The sequence below is a fragment of the Dendrobates tinctorius genome, unplaced genomic scaffold (assembly GCF_039654945.1).
Source record: "Dendrobates tinctorius isolate UK_male_01 unplaced genomic scaffold, ASM3965494v1 ptg000090l, whole genome shotgun sequence".
Lineage (NCBI taxonomy): Eukaryota > Metazoa > Chordata > Amphibia > Anura > Dendrobatidae > Dendrobates > Dendrobates tinctorius.
This window is the reverse complement of record NW_027361758.1, coordinates 2,858,793-2,877,316: the sequence shown is the minus strand read 5'-3', so window position 1 is coordinate 2,877,316 and position 18,524 is coordinate 2,858,793. Positions and strand designations below refer to the sequence as shown.

General features: G+C 49.8%; 1 protein-coding gene across 1 annotated transcript in view; it reads left to right on the top strand.

Moving 5' to 3' along the window:
• The first annotated feature begins 1,580 nt into the window (after nucleotides 1–1,580).
• The window catches only part of HPD (4-hydroxyphenylpyruvate dioxygenase), a 71,218-nt gene continuing 54,274 nt past the window's right edge, over nucleotides 1,581–18,524 (top strand). Inside the window, exon 1 of the mRNA XM_073585995.1 lies at nucleotides 1,581–1,653. The gene's annotated coding sequence lies outside the window, so the exon portion shown is untranslated. The remainder of the gene's footprint in view (nucleotides 1,654–18,524) is intronic.

Sequence of the window (18,524 nt, the reverse complement as noted above, 5' to 3'; positions counted from 1 at the left end):
TACACACGGCTCGGCTCCGTACACCTCGTACACACGGCTCGGCTCCGTACACCTCGTACACACGGCTCCGCTCCGTACACCTCGCACACACGGCTCCTCTCCGTACACCTCGCACACACACGGCTCCGCTCCGTACACCTCGTACACACGGCTCCTCTCCGTACACCTCGCACACACACGGCTCCGCTCCGTACACCTCGTACACCCACGGCTCCGCTCCGTACACCTCGTACACACGGCTCCGCTCCGTACACCTCGTACACACGGCTCCTCTCCGTACACCTCGTACACACGGCTCCTCTCCGTACACCTCGTACACACACGGCTCCGCTCCGTACACCTCGTACACCCACGGCTCCGCTCCGTACACCTCGTACACACGGCTCCGCTCCGTACACCTCGTACACACGGCTCCTCTCCGTACACCTCGTACACACGGCTCCTCTCCGTACACCTCGTACACACACGGCTCCGCTCCGTACACCTCGTACACACACGGCTCCGCTCCGTACACCTCGTACACACACGGCTCCGCTCCGTAAACCTCGTACACACACGCCTCCGCTCCGTACACCTCGTACACACACGGCTCCGCTCCGTACACCTCGTACACACACGGCTCCGCTCCGTACACCTCGTACACACGCGGCTCCGCTCCGTACACCTCGTACACACGCGGCTCCGCTCCGTACACGTCGTACACACGGCTCCTCTCCGTACACACGGCTCCTCTCCGTACACCTCGTACACACACGGCTCCGCTCCGTACACCTCGTACACACACGGCTCCGCTCCGTACACCTCGTACACACGCGGCTCCGCTCCGTACACCTCGTACACACGCGGCTCCGCTCCGTACACCTCGTACACACGCGGCTCCGCTCCGTACACCTCGTACACACGCGGCTCCGCTCCGTACACCTCGTACACACGGCTCCTCTCCGTACACACGGCTCCTCTCCGTACACCTCGTACACACACGGCTCCGCTCCGTACACCTCGTACACACACGGCTCCGCTCCGTACACCTCGTACACACACGGCTCCGCTCCGTACACCTCGTACACGCGGCTCCGCTCCGTACACCTCGTACACGCGGCTCCGCTCCGTACACCTCGTACACGCGGCTCCGCTCCGTACACCTCGTACACGCGGCTCCGCTCCGTACACCTCGTACACGCGGCTCCGCTCCGTACACCTCGTACACACGGCTCCGCTCCGTACACCTCGTACACACGGCTCCGCTCCGTACACCTCGTACACACGTGGCTCCGCTCTGTACACCTCGTACACACGGCTCCTCTCCATACACCTCGTACACACACGGCTCCGTTCCGTACACCTCGTACACACACGGCTCCGCTCCGTACACCTCATACACAGCTCTGCTACATCCACACTGTAAATCCTGACCCCACACATACTTACCTCAACCAGCACCATGACAACAGCAAAGCAGAGTCTTGCAGACGGTAGAGGCAAGGCTGAGCGCACAGGACCTGTGATGAGGTCACAGGAGGGGCGGAGTCAGGGGTGACATGATCGGGGGTCTGGACAAATTCTCCTGGTCATGTGACCCCCCTGACTCCTCCCCTCCTGTGACCTCATCACAGGTCCTGCGAACAGAGCGAGCAGGCAAGCGAGTGCGACACTGTGAGTAGGGGCGGGGGGGTCTCATGCTAAGGCGAGGATGGGGTGCGTGGGGGGGCGTGGTGGCTTATCTCCCTGCAGTGCGGGAGGAACTTGAAACTATCACTGCCATGCCCGCAGAGGGCCGGCGGCAGGAGCAACAGTGGCCGCAGCAGCTGGCAAGCGGCCAGATGATCGGGCGCTGCCGCCCGTGGCCCACGTGACAGCGGCCCAGCGGGAAAATGCCCGGTTGGTTATATTGCCAATCCGGGCCTGTCAGGGACTCTCCAAACCCAACATGACACCCGCAGACCATTCCATCAAAGTCTGCATTCCAAAACCTCACTACTTCTCTTCCAAGCCCCGATGTGTGCCCATACAGTAGTTTTCTCCCACATATGGGGTATCAGCATACTCAGGACAAATTGGACAACAACTTTTGGGGTTCAATTTCTCCTGTTACCCTTGGGAAAATAAAAAAATTGGGGACTAAAAGATCATGTTTGTGGAAAAAATATGATTTTTTTATTTTCACGCCCGGGCGTTATAAACGTCTGTGAAGCACTTGGGGGTTCAAAGTTCTCACTACACATCTAGATAAGTTCCTTGGGGGTGTAGTTTCCAAAATGGTGTCATTTGTGGGGAGTTTCCACTGTTTTGGCACATCAGGGACTTTCCAAACGTGACATGGCGTCCGATCTCATTTCCAGCCAAAACAGTCAAATGGTGCTGCTTACCTTCCGAGCTCTGCCATGCTCCCAAATAGTCATTTACCCCCACATATGGGGTATCAGCGTACTCAGGACAAATTGAACAATAACTTTTGGGGTCCTGTTACCCTTGGGAAAATAAAAATTGGGGGTGAAAATATCATTTTTGTGGAAAAAATATGATTTTTTAATTGTACGGCTGTACGTTATAAACTTCGGTGAAGCCTTTGGGGGTTCAAAGTTCTCACCACATATCTAGATAAGTTCCTTGGGGGGGGCCAGTTTCCAAAACGGGGTCACTTGTGGGGGGTTTCCACTGTTTAGGTACATCATGGGCTCTCCAAATGCAACAGTTAGATGTTCATTTTTTTAAACATTCAAAAAATTCCCGTGAAGCATCTGAAGGGTTAATAAACTTCTTGAATGTGATTTTGAGCACCTTGAAGGGTGCAGTTTTTAGAATGGTGTCACTTTTGGGTATTTTCTATCATATAGACCCCTCAAAGTGACTTCAAATGTGATGTGGTCCCTAAAAATAAAATGGTGTTGTAAAAATGAGAAATCGCTGGTCAGCTTTTAACCCTAATAACTTCCTAAAAAAAAAAAAAATTTGGTTCCCAAATTGTGCTGATGTAAAGCAGACATGTGGAAAATGTTAGTTATTAAGTTTTTTTGTGTGCCATATCTCTGTGATTTAAAGGCATAAAAATTCAACATTTTTGCTAAATTTCTGTTTTTTTCACAAATAAATGCAAGTTATATCAATGAAATTTTACCACTAACATGAAGTACAATATGTCATGAGAAACAATGTCAGAATCACCAGGATCCATGGAAGCATTCCAGAGTTATTACCTCATAAAGGGACAGTGGTCAGAATTGTAAAAATTGGCCTGGTCATTAACGTGCAAACCACCCTTGGGGGTAAAGGGGTTAATGAACTGTTTGATTGCTGTGGTAATTAAAAGTCTGCAATTCTAGCATATTATATGTGTAGGCACTCCCAGAATTTTTTTTGATTGTTTCCTTCTTATGCAAGAGATTAATTGTAGTGGAGGTAGCACTTAAGTTGAGAATTATGAGCTCCATGGTGGTCCATGCCTTGTTACATGTGACCGTGGATCATACAAATTCTTATGTGTGGCCCAGAAGTCAGTTTCTATATGCATTGTTATACATATTGAATTAGCACACTCTCTGTTGATCAATGAAAGAGTATTTGACATAATAAAAAGAATTATCAGATTACAAAATGTGTACAGTCGGCATTACTCACAGCTATAGTATTATCTAGAACTTCAAGAATGCCCAGAATTTGCTGCAGACACAGGGAGCGCTACTTACAGAGAAAACTATGTGACATGGTTTATTTATGTGTTTTCAGCCTCTTGCTGCTAAAATATTACCATATGATGTTGTGGACATGTATCTACTACAGCAGACGGGCTGTAGTGTATACTATATTTTTATTGTATTTTATTACTCCACATTTGTCATAATGTTCAGCTGTTATACTGCAGTATTTTTCAAAAGATTATTTCTATAATCTGATAAATTTGTACCCTAACAGACCAAACGTTACTTTAGCTCCACGTCCCACTTCATCATCCAATAGGATTTTTACTGCGGATAACACCCCTTATGAAAATCATTAGAAGGCGGATGCTCATGCCGGGCGCTCACCTTCTTCAGTAACCTCTGGTTTTCTTCTGTCTGCAATATTTTGTCAGTGGCACGGTTCCAACAGCTTCCAGGTTGTGAGGCCTTGAAACAGCAGATTAAAATAGTTGTGGACCAAAGTTTTGAGACTGATACACATCTTGGTTTACACAAATGTTACTGCTTTCGAGTTTTTAGAACTTTTTGTCAGATTTTTCTATGGTTACTGGACAGGGCCGGACCCGGACAAAAAAGCAGCCCTGCCATAAAAACCACCACCAGCCCACATACTATAACACTCACCATCCCCGAACAGTGAATGTTTGCTATTCATTGTTCTGCCCCTCAACACTCTCTTTAAGGTGTTATTTGAAGAGCCACATGTCAATGGCACACCATTGGGTATTATCGACCACAGCTCCATTTACATGGGAAGAGGGGTCCCAGCAGCAGGGCTGTGGAGTCAGAGTCGTGGAGTCGGAGACAAAGCCCATTTTGGTGGAGTCAGTGTCATGGAAGGAGTTGGAGTCGGAGGTTTGACTTACCGACTTCACAGTCATGGATGGGCTGTGGAGTCGTGGATTCAGTGTCAAAGCCCATTTTGGTGGAATCAGAGTTGGAATCGGTGTCATGGAAATTGAGGAGTCGGAGGTTTGGCTTACCGACTCCACAGACTTCCCAGCAGTAGGATCCCCAGCGATTGAAAACTTATCACCTATCCAGTGCATACATACAGGGCAGAAGTGGTATTGTGCAGTGTACAGGTGCATCTCACAAAATTAGAATATCATCAAAAAGTTAATTTATTTCAGTTCTTCAAAACACAAAGTGAAACTCATATTATATAGAGTCGTTTCAAACAGAGTGATCTATTTCAAGTGTTTACTTCTGTTAATGTTGAGGATTATGACTTACAGCCAATGAAACTCCAAAAGTCATTATATCTCAGTAAATTAACTTTTGATGATATTTTCATTTTGTGAGGTGCACCTGTATACAGTTGTGGCCAAAAGTATTGACACCCCTGCAATTTTGTCAGATAATACTCCGTTTCTTCCTGAAAATGATTGCAATCACAAATTCTTTGGTATTATTATCTTCATTTAATTTGTCTTAAATGAAAAAACACAAAAGAGAATGAAGCAAAAAGCAAAACATTGATCATTTCACACAAAACTCCAAAAATGGGCCAGACAAAAGTATTGGCACCCTCAGCCTAATACTTGGTTGCACAACCTTTAGCCAAAATAACTGCGACCAACCGCTTCCGGTAACCATCAATGAGTTTCTTACAATGCTCTGCTGGAATTTTAGACCATTCTTCTTTGGCAAACTGCTCCAGGTCCCTGATATTAGAAGGGTGCCTTCTCCAAACTGCCATTTTTAGATCTCTCCACAGGTGTTCTATGGGATTCAGGTCTGGTCTCATTGCTGGCCACCTTAGAAGTCTCCAGTGCTTTCTCTCAAACCATTTTCTAGTGCTTTTTGAAGTGTGTTTTGGGTCATTGTCCTGCTGGAAGACCCATGACCTCTGAGGGAGACCCAGCTTTCTCACACTGGGCCCTACATTATGCTGCAAAATTTGTTGGTAGTCTTCAGACTTCATAATGCCATGCACACGGTCAAGTAGTCCAGTGCCAGAGGCAGCAAAGCAACCCCAAAACATCAGGGAACCTCCGCCATGTTTGACTGTAGGGACCATGTTTTTTTCTTTGAATGCCTCTTTTTTTCTCCTGTAAACTCTATGTTGATGCCTTTGCCCAAAAAGCTCTACTTTTGTCTCATCTGACCAGAGAACATTCTTCCAAAACGTTTTAGGCTTTTTCAGGTAAGTTTTGGCAAACTCCAGCCTGGCTTTTTTCAGTCTCGGGGTAAGAAGTTGGGTCTTCCTGGGTCTCCTACCATACAGTCCCTTTTCATTCAGACGCCGACGGATAGTATGGGTTGACACTGTTGTACCCTCGGACTGCAGGGCAGCTTGAACTTGTTTGGATGTTAGTCGAGGTTCTTTATCCAACATCCGCACAATCTTGCGTTGAAATCTCTTGTCAATTTTTCTTTTCCGTCCACATCTAGGGAGGTTAGTCACAGTGCCATGGGCTTTAAACTTCTTGATGACACTGCGCACGGTAGACACAATAACATTCAGGTCTTTGGAGATGGACTTGTAGCCTTGAGATTGCTCATGCTTCCTCACAATTTGGTTTCCAAGTCCTCAGACAGTTCTTTGGTTTTCTTTCTTTTCTCCATGCTCAATGTGGTACACACAAGGACACAGGACAGAGGTTGAGTGAACTGTAATCCATGTCAACTGGCTGCAAGTGTGATTTAGTTATTGCCAACACCTGTTTGGTGCCACAGGTAAGTTACAGGTGCTGTTAATTACACAAATTAGAGAAGCATCACATGATTTTTCGAACAGTGCCAATACTTTTGTCCACCCTCTTTTTTATGTTTGGTGTGGAATTATATCCAATTTGGCTTTAGGACAATTCGTTTTGTGTTTTTTCATTTAAGACAAATTTAATGAAGATAATAATACCAAAGAATTTGTGTTTGCAATCATTTTCAGGAAGAAACTGAGTATTATCTGACAAAATTGCAGGGGTGTCAATACTTTTGGCCACAACTCTATGTACAGAATTATACACCAGTATAAAAGGATAGGAGAGGTATACACAGCATACACAACTCCACAATATATGCTTAAAACAATTCTATACACAGCATCACACTATATACTATGCTAAAGGATATAGTGTGGAGCTATGTATATAGTATATATTGTAGAGTTGTGCCACTGTATATAGTGTGAGTTCCATACTATATACACGGCACCATACTATATAAACATCTCTACATTACAGTGTATCCAGATGCAAAGAAGAGAAGGATGGCTCTCACCATTCAACAATTCAAGGGTTTATTCAGGAATATGCAGGAATGTGCAAAGTACGGACAACGGATATTTTGCGCTGCCGCGCTTCAACGGGTCCAGGATTTTTGGATTGAGCACCTGTTCTATGTGGGGTGGTATTGGCTAAATCCATTGGTTTGATATTTGACCTCTTTGAATGTTTTCTGAGGTCGGGGCGATGCAGCAGTGCTAAGTTTTTCTCTGCCTTTTGCAATCTCTTCATTATATATATATATATACTATATATACACAGCACCATATTATATGCTATATTATTCTGTATACATCACATAGGATACAATGATACTGCGGTATATGCATGATAGGAGGCTGAGTGCGGTATACATAGGAGAGGAGGCTGACACTGGGGTATACACAGGCGAGGAGGCCGACACTGGGGTATACACAGGAGAGAAGGCAGACACTGGGATATACACAGGACATGAGGTCGACATTGGGGTATAAACATAACATGAGGCTGACCCTGGGGTATATACATCACTGGTGTATATACATCACATGAGGCAGACACTGGGGTATATACATCACTGGGGTATATATATTACTGTTGTGCTGCAAAATGCCTGGAGCAGTGTGCACGCGCGCCTCATGGCTGTCTGCCAGTGCGCATGTGTGTTTTACCTCATGGCTACACGCCGTTGCTGTGTGACCAGCCGTCTCTGTTCTGCCTGCAGCAATCCTCTCTGTGATCCTGGAGACCCTGACCATGTGACCTTTCCTATGTTCCTCTCTATGGTCCTGGAGGACTCTACCATGTGGTCCTCTCTATGGTCTTGGAGGACTCGACCATGTGATCCTCTCCATGATCCTGGAGGAACTGAACCGGAAGTCCTCCCCTGGTCCTGACCCGGAAGTGCAGGTGCTAATGCCCTATATCAGACTGCCCCTTCCTATGGTTGGGGCCTGAGTATCGTGTTGCTTTCCTGCATGGCTGCTTGGTCGCTCCCTGTATTCTGTGCCCCTGCACTCTGCCCTGTAGTGCATCTCTGCACATGCTCTGTGCTTGTATTCTGCCTCTTGTCCCGTGCCATGTCTTGTGTTGTCTCTCGTGCCGTCTTTTGTCCTTGTTATGCTTTGACTTGTTGTACTTTCTATATCTCTGCCTTTGCCTGCTTTCGCCATGTCTTGTCCTTGCCATGCTTTGCCTTGTAGTACTTCCTATGTTCTCTGCCTTGCCTGTTTCACCATGTCTGGTCTTTGCTATTCTGAGCCTTGTAGTACTTCTCATGTTCCCTGTCTTTGCCTGGTTCTCCTTACTCTGTCTTCTGGTGCTCGCTAGCACATTCCATGTCTAGTCTCAAGGTTCTGCCTTGACCCGGCTCTGGGCTTTGGCCTACGCTCCGCTGCTAGCCCTATACTCTCTCTGTCCGGCTCTGTGCTTGTGCCTATGTTCCGCTCCTTGTTCTGTACTTTGCCTTGCCTTGTTTCTTGCCGTGCTTTGCCTTGTTTCTTCGTGTGCCCTTTGCATGCGCTTGGCCTTCCCTAGCTTCCTGTTTGTGCCTCAGTCTTGCCCGTCTGTCTGTGCCTCAGCCTGACCAGCTAGCCAGTGCCTCAGCCGTGCTCTCTGTGCTTCCTTGCACCCACGCTGTCTCTGCACTGTGCATTGCGTGCCCTCTTAGCATGCGCAGGCCATAGCCTGCTCTTTGGCATACCTCCCCGTGCTTCTCTAAAAGTACGTGCAGGTCTTGCCATGTACCCTGTCGTGCCCTCTTGTACGTATAGGCCCTAGCCTGAACCCTGTCATGCCCCCTTGCACGCACAGGCCCTAGCCCGAACCCTGGTGTGTCTCCTAACATGCGCAGGTGTTATGATTGAGTCACCGTAGGAGGCAAAAACAGAAATGCTAGCTAAGTCCAGAAAACCAGAGAAGTTGGCAGCTTTCGGATTGCAGACCCCTGAACCTATCAACACAACTAGCAGTAGCCGTGGGGGGTTCCTACGATGCCCTAGACCCCTCGATCACAGCCGGAGAATTAAATAGGCCTAAAGAAAGAAAGGGGAAATCTAAACTGCCCCAGAGCAGACCCCAAAGCAATAGGCAGCCCCCAACATATAATGACGGTGAAGCAAGATGAAAATACCAGCACAGACAGAAAGATAGACTGAGCAAAGAGGGGCCCAAGCTAACTAAATAGAAAAGGACAGAAAGGCTGCTATCTGCAATCCGTGAAAAACCCTATGAAAATAAGAGCCAACAGACTGACAGTGAAAAAGGCCCTGAAGACGCTAGGCTTCAAAAAAACTATGTCAGCACTCAGGAATATCCTGAAGACAGAGCTACAGGCAAAAGGAGATTCAGCTCACCCCAGCAGGGAATAGCAGAATACTGAAAAGCAAGGAAAACAAAAAACAAAACAAAAAGCTAACAGGCAAAACAGAAACTTAGCTTTAGAGGAGCAGGAATCAGACTGGTGTCCTAGAAGTCCACAGAGAAATCACCCGCAGGGCAGAAGGGCGTCGGCAGCCTTATATCCAGTCCGTGACTCCACTCAGCCAGTCATCCTCATTAGACTCAGGTGCCTGATAATCAGGCTCATTACCTTCCTTTACCAGAATAGGGAGTTCACCAGACCCCAGTGACGAAGGGGAAAATGAACTCACAACACGCAGGCCCTTGCCTTAGCCTGAACCCTGGTGTGCCTCCTAGCACACGCAGGCCCTTGCCTTAGCCTGAACCCTGGCATGCCCCTCTGCACGTGCAGGACGTTAGCCTGAACTCCTAGCACACCCAGGACCTTGGACCCTGGCGTGTCTCTACACACGCACTGTGTCTCGTACTTTGAACCCTGACGTGTCTCCTACACACACACCTTGCCTTGGACCCTGGTGTGCCCGTAGCACACACCCTGCCTGGAACTTTGCCTTGGACCTTGGCGTGTTCCCTAATATGCACCATGTCTGGAGATCTGTCGTGCCTCCTTGCCTGAACCTGGTTTGCCTGCCGGATGCCTGGAACCTGCCGATCGCTGCCAGAGATCGTAAGCCTGACGACTGCAGCCTGATGTCCGGAGCTGATGTCCGCAGCCTGATGCCCTGATCATATCGATCGTTGCCAGCTGTCCGGAGTCCAATGCTATTGAGCCCTTGCCTGTACCCAGACGTACCACCTGGCACGTACCATGCCATGGATCTTGGTGTGCCCTCGCACGCACCTTGCTGTGTTTTCCCTGATATCACGTCTTGCACCTGATGTAACCCTGAGTTTGCTTTAATGAAGATACCTTGAATTCACGTCTTGTCTTGTCTTGTTTCCTGCATGTCCTTTGTCGTCAGACACTCGTACTTAGTGTCTACCTGAGCCGGCTGTCTGGTTCCAGCAGTCGTGGTGGCTCACCCCCTTGGTCTTGCCCCTGACACTCCCTGTATAGGGGGTGGTTCCTCACAAGGTTAGCTCGCTCTAGGTGGGTGGGTGCCATGACCCAGAGGGTCCACTCTAAAGAAAACGACTCAGCGTAAGCTGACTCTGTCACATTAGCGATGATGCTGCCGCCGGCTCTGTGATCGATTATGCACCGTCGCCATGAGTTTTTCCTGGGCCCCCTCCTGCTTGGGGCCCCAGTGCAACTGCACAGGCCACACCGGCGGTATGTCCGCCCCTGCGTCCAACCGTCCATGCGTCTGTCCATCCTTCATCCATACGTCCATCCATCCATGTATGTGTCCCTCCATCCATCTGTACGTAAGTCCCTCCATCCATCCATCCATACGTACGTCCCTCCATCCATCCGTTCGTCCCACCATCCATCCGTACGTCCCTCTATCCATCCGTACGTGCGTCTGACCATCCATCCATGCGTCCATCTTACCAGGCCACATCCTAACAGTCGCCATAGTGGATCAAACCTATTTTCATTCCTACAGACAGCGGCCGCTCCGCACACAAAGATCCTCACAATAAAGGGTTAACAACCGCATGATATAAGGGCAGATATGACAGTAGACCCCTCATGGTTGCAAACCACCCTGTTCTGTGATAAGAAGCCTCCAGATACAGAAGACAACTGTAATTATTAACTCAGCTGGAAGGGAAAGGGTTAACATCGCAAACAGAAACCGCACCTGATCCAGTACAATAAATGCAGCCATATGCTGCACAGTTTACACCGTACATCGCAGAAGTGTTACGAGTGGCGGAAGGCACTAAATAAAAAATAAATGAAGTGCCTTCGCCACTCAGGGTCCACCGTGCGGCAGGTGATATAACCGCTGCTAGAGAGGCAGAGCACTATGGTGGTAATGTGCACGGGGTTAACTGCACCCTAAGTGCACTGAAGCGAGCTCTGTTAAGCTCACAGAGCTGCAGACAAAAGAATAAACAAATACGCTAAGTCTGTCCGGGGACACAGACTAAGAGCGAAACTGTCACGGTATTAAAGAGTCACAGAAGTAGCCCTTAGGCAGCAGGACTACTCCCTCTGACCTACCGTAAAATAAGACAGGAGGCGTCGCAACTGCAGACGCGGGAGAACTGCAATCGCAGCGCGGTGTGAACGGAGCCACAGAGGAGACACCGCAATCTCGATGGCGCGATGCAGGACGCTAGCTGCTGAGAACGTATAGCTGGAGCGAGCTGGCGCTAGCGCTGCTACTGGCGGCTGCCCAATCACTCACACAATCGTAATATCAGAGGGAAGGGGTTTCATAATAAGTCAGTCACCAGTCCAAGCATCCATCACCATACATACATCAGCAGTATGAAAAATACTAGCGCATGGCATAGCGGCTATGCGCACTTTTTATAGCGTACGGGACCTGACAGAAATCTCCAGAGCCCTGAGCTGATCCAATGGAATCAGGAGCAGGACCTGAGCACCTGACTCCTGAACTCCAATGGGAGCTCGTTCCAGGAGCATGCTCAGAAGCTGGCTGAAAGGACTTAGCCTCTGGAGACAAATGTGAGGATCTGATCTGGATCTCTGCATAAGTATGGCAGGACACAGATTCCTAACAAAAAGTACATGATGGGCGGATAAAGTGGCTCTGCCGGAGACTCACCATTCCTCCCAGGCTCCTGGGGCTCCCTGTGTGTCCCTGATATGTTCATGCTCGACCAACTGCTGTAACCAGGGGCGGGAGAGCAGAGCGCGATCTCTCCGCCCACAAAGAACACCATGATGTGTTAATGTCAGCACGTTCTTAACCCCTGCTATGTGCATCCCAAGTACTGACTTCTGCTTGCGTGCACACACACCTATAAAACTGCCGTGCCCGCAGATTTAAAGGGCCGGCGGGAGGAAAAACGGGCCGGTGGCTGCATCAGCGGGTGAGCGGCCGGATGAGCAGGTGCTGCCAGTCACGGCCCACAATGAGAAACACATTGCGGCCCAGCGTGAAAATGCCCGGTTGGGCAGATTATCAACCCGGGCCTGTTACTGGAGTACAATTATAGTATATTACAATTATGTAATTATGAAGTATAATTATGTTACAATTATTAACATTTTATACATTTTTTACTTTTATTGACAAATACATCAAGTTTATGTAAAGACTCAATATTTACGGCATTGACTCTTATTTTTCAAGATTTCTGCACTTAGCCCTTGCAGCCAGATATCAGCTTCTAGTGTTGAGTGAACAAGCTCCGATAAGGTGTTTTACAAGCACGCTCGGCTGCTAACAGAGTATCTTCGGCGTGCTCAAATACTATGTTCGAGTCGCCACTGCTGCACCTCTCACTGTTCTTCGACAGCTACAATACATACAGCGATTGCTGGTTTGTTCATAGGTTCTCAGTGAGATAATGGGGAATTTTTGCCCCATGGACCCAAAATTTCAATTTTTTTTGTCCAACAAACCACTTGATTGGCACTTTTGTCTTTTGACATTCTGCTCTTTCATGCTGAAACAGGATTATTCATCATCAAATTGCTCCTGGATGTTTAGATACCGTTCTTTATTCATGGTCGTGTTCTTAGGTAAAATTGTGGGTGATCCCACTGCCTTTATGAAAAGCAACCCCACACACGAATGGTCTAAGGATGCTTTACTGTTTGTATGACACAGGACTCATTAATATTACATTTGTGCCATTTTTACACCACATAAAAATATGCTATCAATTATACAGAATCCATAAATTCATTAAATAAAAAAAAAAGTTTAAAATAGCACCGGCCGCACCTGCACAGTAGCAGCTATCAGCAATCCGATAGCTGTTACTGCACAGGCGGCACCATCTGGCTAGAGAAAAAAAAAGCCTCCTCCAAGATGGCGCTACCAGTTCCTGCGCAGTAGCATCTATCGGATCGTCGATAGCTGCTACTGCGCAGGCACCTGTGGCGCCATCTTGCTAGTGAAAAAAAAAAATTGACTCCAATATGATGGCACCGGCTGCTCCTGCACAGTAGCTTCTATCGGCGATCCGATAGATGTTACTGCGCAGGCGGCTTCATCTTGGAAGAAGCAATTTTTTCTCTAGCAAGATGGCGATAGCTGCTAATGCACAGGTGCAGCCGGCGCCATTTTCAAACTCATTTTCATTTTTAATGAATTTATGGATTCCATAAAAAACATGGATGCCTGTAGGTTTTTTTTATTTTTATAATATTCATTATGTAAACTACGGGTCAGGTCGCTGAGGGATCAGTGACCTGTCAGCAGTCTGCATTATGAATACCTAATCAGAGCGCCACATGAAGATTCCCCCCCCCCACAGGCCGCCCCGGAGCACGAGCATATCATTAACTCAACACTGAAAATAAAGATTAAACAACAACCACAAGATGGATTTCATCAACCAAGGTATCATTTTAATCAGTATAACGGCGCCAACCTGACACTGTCTGTAGGCTACTGCTCACAATCCTGCTGATAGGTTCCCTTTAAGTCTCCAGGTTTCCTGCTTCCAGGGGAGGCGGCGCACTCCTGAAGGTAACGTTGAATATAACTGGGTGACGCACCTTAATAGTGGAGGAGAACCTCAGCAGATGACCGCGCTGTTGCTGAAAATAATCGCTATATAAAGACCAACATTGATATTACCACCATATGATCAGTGGTAGAGACCAGTCCTACAGAAGATACTGTATAAGAGATCACAGCACAGCTACAGATGACTTACCGCTGACGTTCTTTCTGAAGGAATCATTCACTTTTCACGCCTTTTCCATCTGGCCCAGACTGACATGACAACTCCTCCAGCCAGGACTCGGCTACAGAGAATGCAACAAAGACACGTTTCACTTCTCAGATTTTCAGCACTGTCCAAAACGGGACAATTCCCAACCTGCACAAACTCCTCATCCTGCTGATACCCCAATGCTGAGCCGCTGCTGCCGTATGTGTCCCTATTAATGCATCTGCTGTGTGGCCCTGTGTGACCTCTACATTTTAAAGCAACCCTCTAGAAAATACTAAGGCCGGGTGCAAGTGCCCTAGAAAACAGTGCCCACATTTTGTCCCCTAGAATGTAATATTGCCCTGTGTGTGCCCATTTGATAGTCACAGTAACCTAAATTCCCGTATAACAATAAATGCCCACTTTACATTTAATAATGTCCCGAGTCTCCCCCTGTACAGCTCCCTTATACACAGTATGATGCTCTCTTATACACAGCATAATGCCCCCTCACGGTATATATACTGACCCCTTAATATCCCCCAAACTATTTAATGTCTCCAACACTGTATGATGGCCCCGTCACTATAATCACCACACTGTATGATGGGCCCCTAGATAGCCTCCATATAGCATAATACACCAGATAGTTCTCAATATAGTATAATACACTCCCCATAAGCCTCCACATAGTATAATGAACTCCTCATAGGGCTCCACATACTATAGTACACTCCCCATAGGGCTCCATATAGTATAATGCACTCCCCATAGGTCTCCATATAGTATAATGCACTCTCCATTGGCAGACTCTATATTGTATAATGCACTCATCATAGGCAGACTCTATACTGTATATAATGCACTCCCCATAGGCAGACTCTATAGCATAATGCACCCCTATAGGCAGCCTCTGTAGTATATGCATCCCCATAGCCATCTTCTGTAGTATATGCACCCCCATAGCCACCGTCTGCAGTATATGCACCCCCATAGACACCCTCTGTAGTATATGTGAGGGATGAAGGGCCCCTGCTGCGTGTCCAGGCCGGAACCAAGGGGACCGTCACCTAGGTTTCGGGGGAAACTGTTCCCGGGGGACAGAGTTCAGGGATGGACTGTTGAGTTGGACAGATGGGCTGGGGGAGGAGCCAGTATAAAAAGGGCGGGGAACGCTAGTGACCATGAGTCAGCAGACTGGGACAGAAGCAGCAGGAGACCATGGGAGCGGCTTATCAGAGCCAGGAGAGATGTTCCTCGGGGACATCAGAGGGACGGCGCCGAGACGACCGTCCGAGAGCCGCTGGCCCGCTTCTGCCCGCGGCCTGCCCGCGGCCTGCCCGCGGTCACTCGTGGCCGTTGCCGCCTCGCTCTGGCCCGCGGCTGTAGCTTGTCCCCCGCAACCCGCGGCCGCCCTGCTCCTACCCTTGGCCGCGGCAAGTCCAGTGCCACCGGCGGCCACCACTGTCCCGCTCCGGTCTGCGGCAAGGGCGGGGCCGTTCCTCGCCGCGGATTCCCCGTCGCAGCTAGTAGCTGCGCAGGTGACCTGCCCCTCACCACCCCACATCGCTGCCGCTTGCCCCAGTCTGGGGGCTGCGGCCCATCCATCCAAGGACTCTTCCGGGGCCTGTGGTGCTCCAGTGTCATCGGAGCGCCGGAGCGCTCGAAGACTTCATCAACGCTTCAGCAACTGGGCCCAGCGACTGCTACGCCAAAAGACCACCATCCCGAATGGCGAGGGACATCTGGACGGTTACGTTGACTACGTATATAATTAAGGACCTGTAGTCGGCCATACCGCGGCCCTATAGTGACCGACTCTTGCTGAACGTAGTCGTGTTCTACCCCGTTTGTGTTTGCTTGTATAGAGCCCCTGCGAGGGCAATTCTTGTTACCCCTTTGGTTGGTTAGGCTACAACTGAAGACAGTTACCTCTAGGCCTATAAACGTTAATACGAAAAGCACTAAACCGTCTCGCGCCTCGTCACTGCGTCCTGCGTACCTGCGAGTACCACATTTGGCGTAGTCGGCAGAATGCAGTCTCCCAGCGCAGACGGCGGTGCGCCCGACCAAAGTGGGGCCGTAGGTGCTGCTGATAATGGGGGCCCCCGCTCCAGCCTCTCTCTGGGGGCTATGCTAAGTAATTTGCCCCGGTTTTCTGGCTCCGATACGCTGTTGTGGAGCTGGACAGAGCGTATGCGGGGCCTTTTCCGCATGCATCCGATGACCCCCGATTTAGAGGTCGAGGTGGCCCTCATGGCGCTAGAAGGGGAAGCCCGGAAGTCAGTGATGTTGAGACCCCCCGGGCACCGCAACACCTTTGCCAGGGTCTTGCAGATTTTGAAAGAAACCCACAGGGATCCAACAAACGTGGGAGAGTTGAGGACCCGGTTGTTTAGTCGGATGCAGGGGGAGGGAGAGACCATCACCCAGTATATGAACGCTCTCCAGGAGCTATACACAGCCATAGAGCGGAAGGACAGGATAGGAGTAGGGCCCATCGACATTACCCTGTGTGACCTGTTTGTGACCGGACTCCGGGACCCATTAATCAAGCAAGCATTGCGGGAGCAGATCCGAGTGAACCCACGCATAGCCTTCTCTGAAGTGGGGAGTCAGGCCCGGGTGCAAGAGCAGTAGCAGGGGATGACGGTTCCCGTGGGGAAGGCCCGGAGCATGGAGGCTTCCGTAAGCGTTGTCGGAGAGCCTCAGTGGATTGAGGAAATGAGACAAGAGTTGAAGAGTATCCGGGGCGAGCTGGCTGAAGTGAAGAAGAGAACAGAGCCCGCGCCCGGCCTGGCAACAATCCCGGGCCTTGGGGGCCTCGCAATACCAAGGGTGGTCGGGCCTCACCGCGCCGGTGTTATGAGTATGGAGAACTGGGCCACTTCGCAAGAGAGTGTCCGCGGCGTGGGAGATACCCACTTATCCTTCCCATGGGACTGTTCGAGTTTAATCGGATGCCGTTTGGGCTGGCCACCGCCCCAGGAACCTTCCAGCAGTCGATAGAGCGGTGTTTGGGAGACCTCAACTTTGAAGCCACGTTGATATACTTGGACAATATTATCATCTATTCCGCCACGTTCGAGGACCACCTGCGGCGGTTGGGGCAGGTGCTCGGCCGACTGCAGAAGTACGGGTTAGAGGTAAACCCCCAGAATTGCCACCTGTTCTGCACCCAAATCGATTATCTGGGGCATACCGTCTTGGCGGAGGGTGTCAGACCGTCCCTGGAAAAGGTTGCTGCCATTCAGGGGTGGCCTACCCCTGAGACGGTGAAAGACGTGCGGGCCTTCCTGGGGTTGGCCGGCTACTACCGTCAGTTCGTAAAGAATTTTGCACGCCGAGCCCGAGCCCTGCAGGACCTGCTGAGGGGGACTCCAGCCGGGGCGAATGGACGGAAGATCCAGTGGCAGCAAACACAGGAGGATGCGTTTCAAGATCTCAAAGCCACACTCTCGAACGTCCCGATATTGGCATATGCGGACTTCTCGCAACCGTTCATCCTGCATACCGACGGGAGCCTCCAGGAACTAGGAGCTGTGTTGTCACAGGTGCAGGACGGCCGAGAGAAAGTGATCGCCTACGGCAGCCGGTCGCCTCACGACTCCGAATGGAACCCGGACAATTACAGCTCCTGTAAGCTCGAGCTCTTCGCGGTAGTGTGGGCAATGACGGAGCGGTTCACAGAGTACCTGGCGGGCTTCGAGGTGGTAGTGCGGACTGACAACACACTAGCCCATTTGGAGAATGCCAAACTGGGAGCCCTGGAGCAGCGGTGGGTGGCTCGGATGGCCAAGTTCAACTGCAGGGTCATCTACAAAAGGGGGGCTGAAAAGGTGCACGCTGACACACTCTCCAGAATCCAACACACCACCCCAGGGAAGAATCGAGATGACGAATCAGAAGAAGAGACGCCATTCGCCCTCACCACCGCCGCGCTTACAGCCAATGCACAAAAAGCGCCTCATTCGGAACCCTTAGGGGGAATGCTGGAACAGCCATGTGACCAGTGGGTCCAACAGCAACAGGAAGATGGAGAGATTGGACTCCTACGTCGATGGGTGGCCACCGGCAAACTGCCCACTAGCTCACAGCGACTGACTATGACCCAGGATTTGTTGCTGATGTTGCGTCAGTGGGAAAAGCTAGTCATCAAAAAGGGACTTTTATATCGGAAAGCCGTGTCACAAACCACGTCTGCTACACTATGGCAGGTGATTGTGCCCGGAGCCCACCTCAGCCAGCTGGCTCGGGAAGCCCACGAAAAGGGGGCTCACTTCGGTGCTCAAAAGACTTGCCAATGGTTGCAGCAGATAGTGTACCATCCACGCTTGCACGCCGCTGTAGAAGTTTGCCAAACCTGCCGCCCATGCGAGCTCGCCAAACCTCCCGCGCAACGAGCCCCGGTGCAGACAATTGTAACATCAGCTCCCCTTGAGCTCCTCACGGTGGACTATCTGACCATAGGTCCGGCCTATCAGGGGTACGAACATTGCCTTGTTATGGTGGATCATTTCATCAAGTT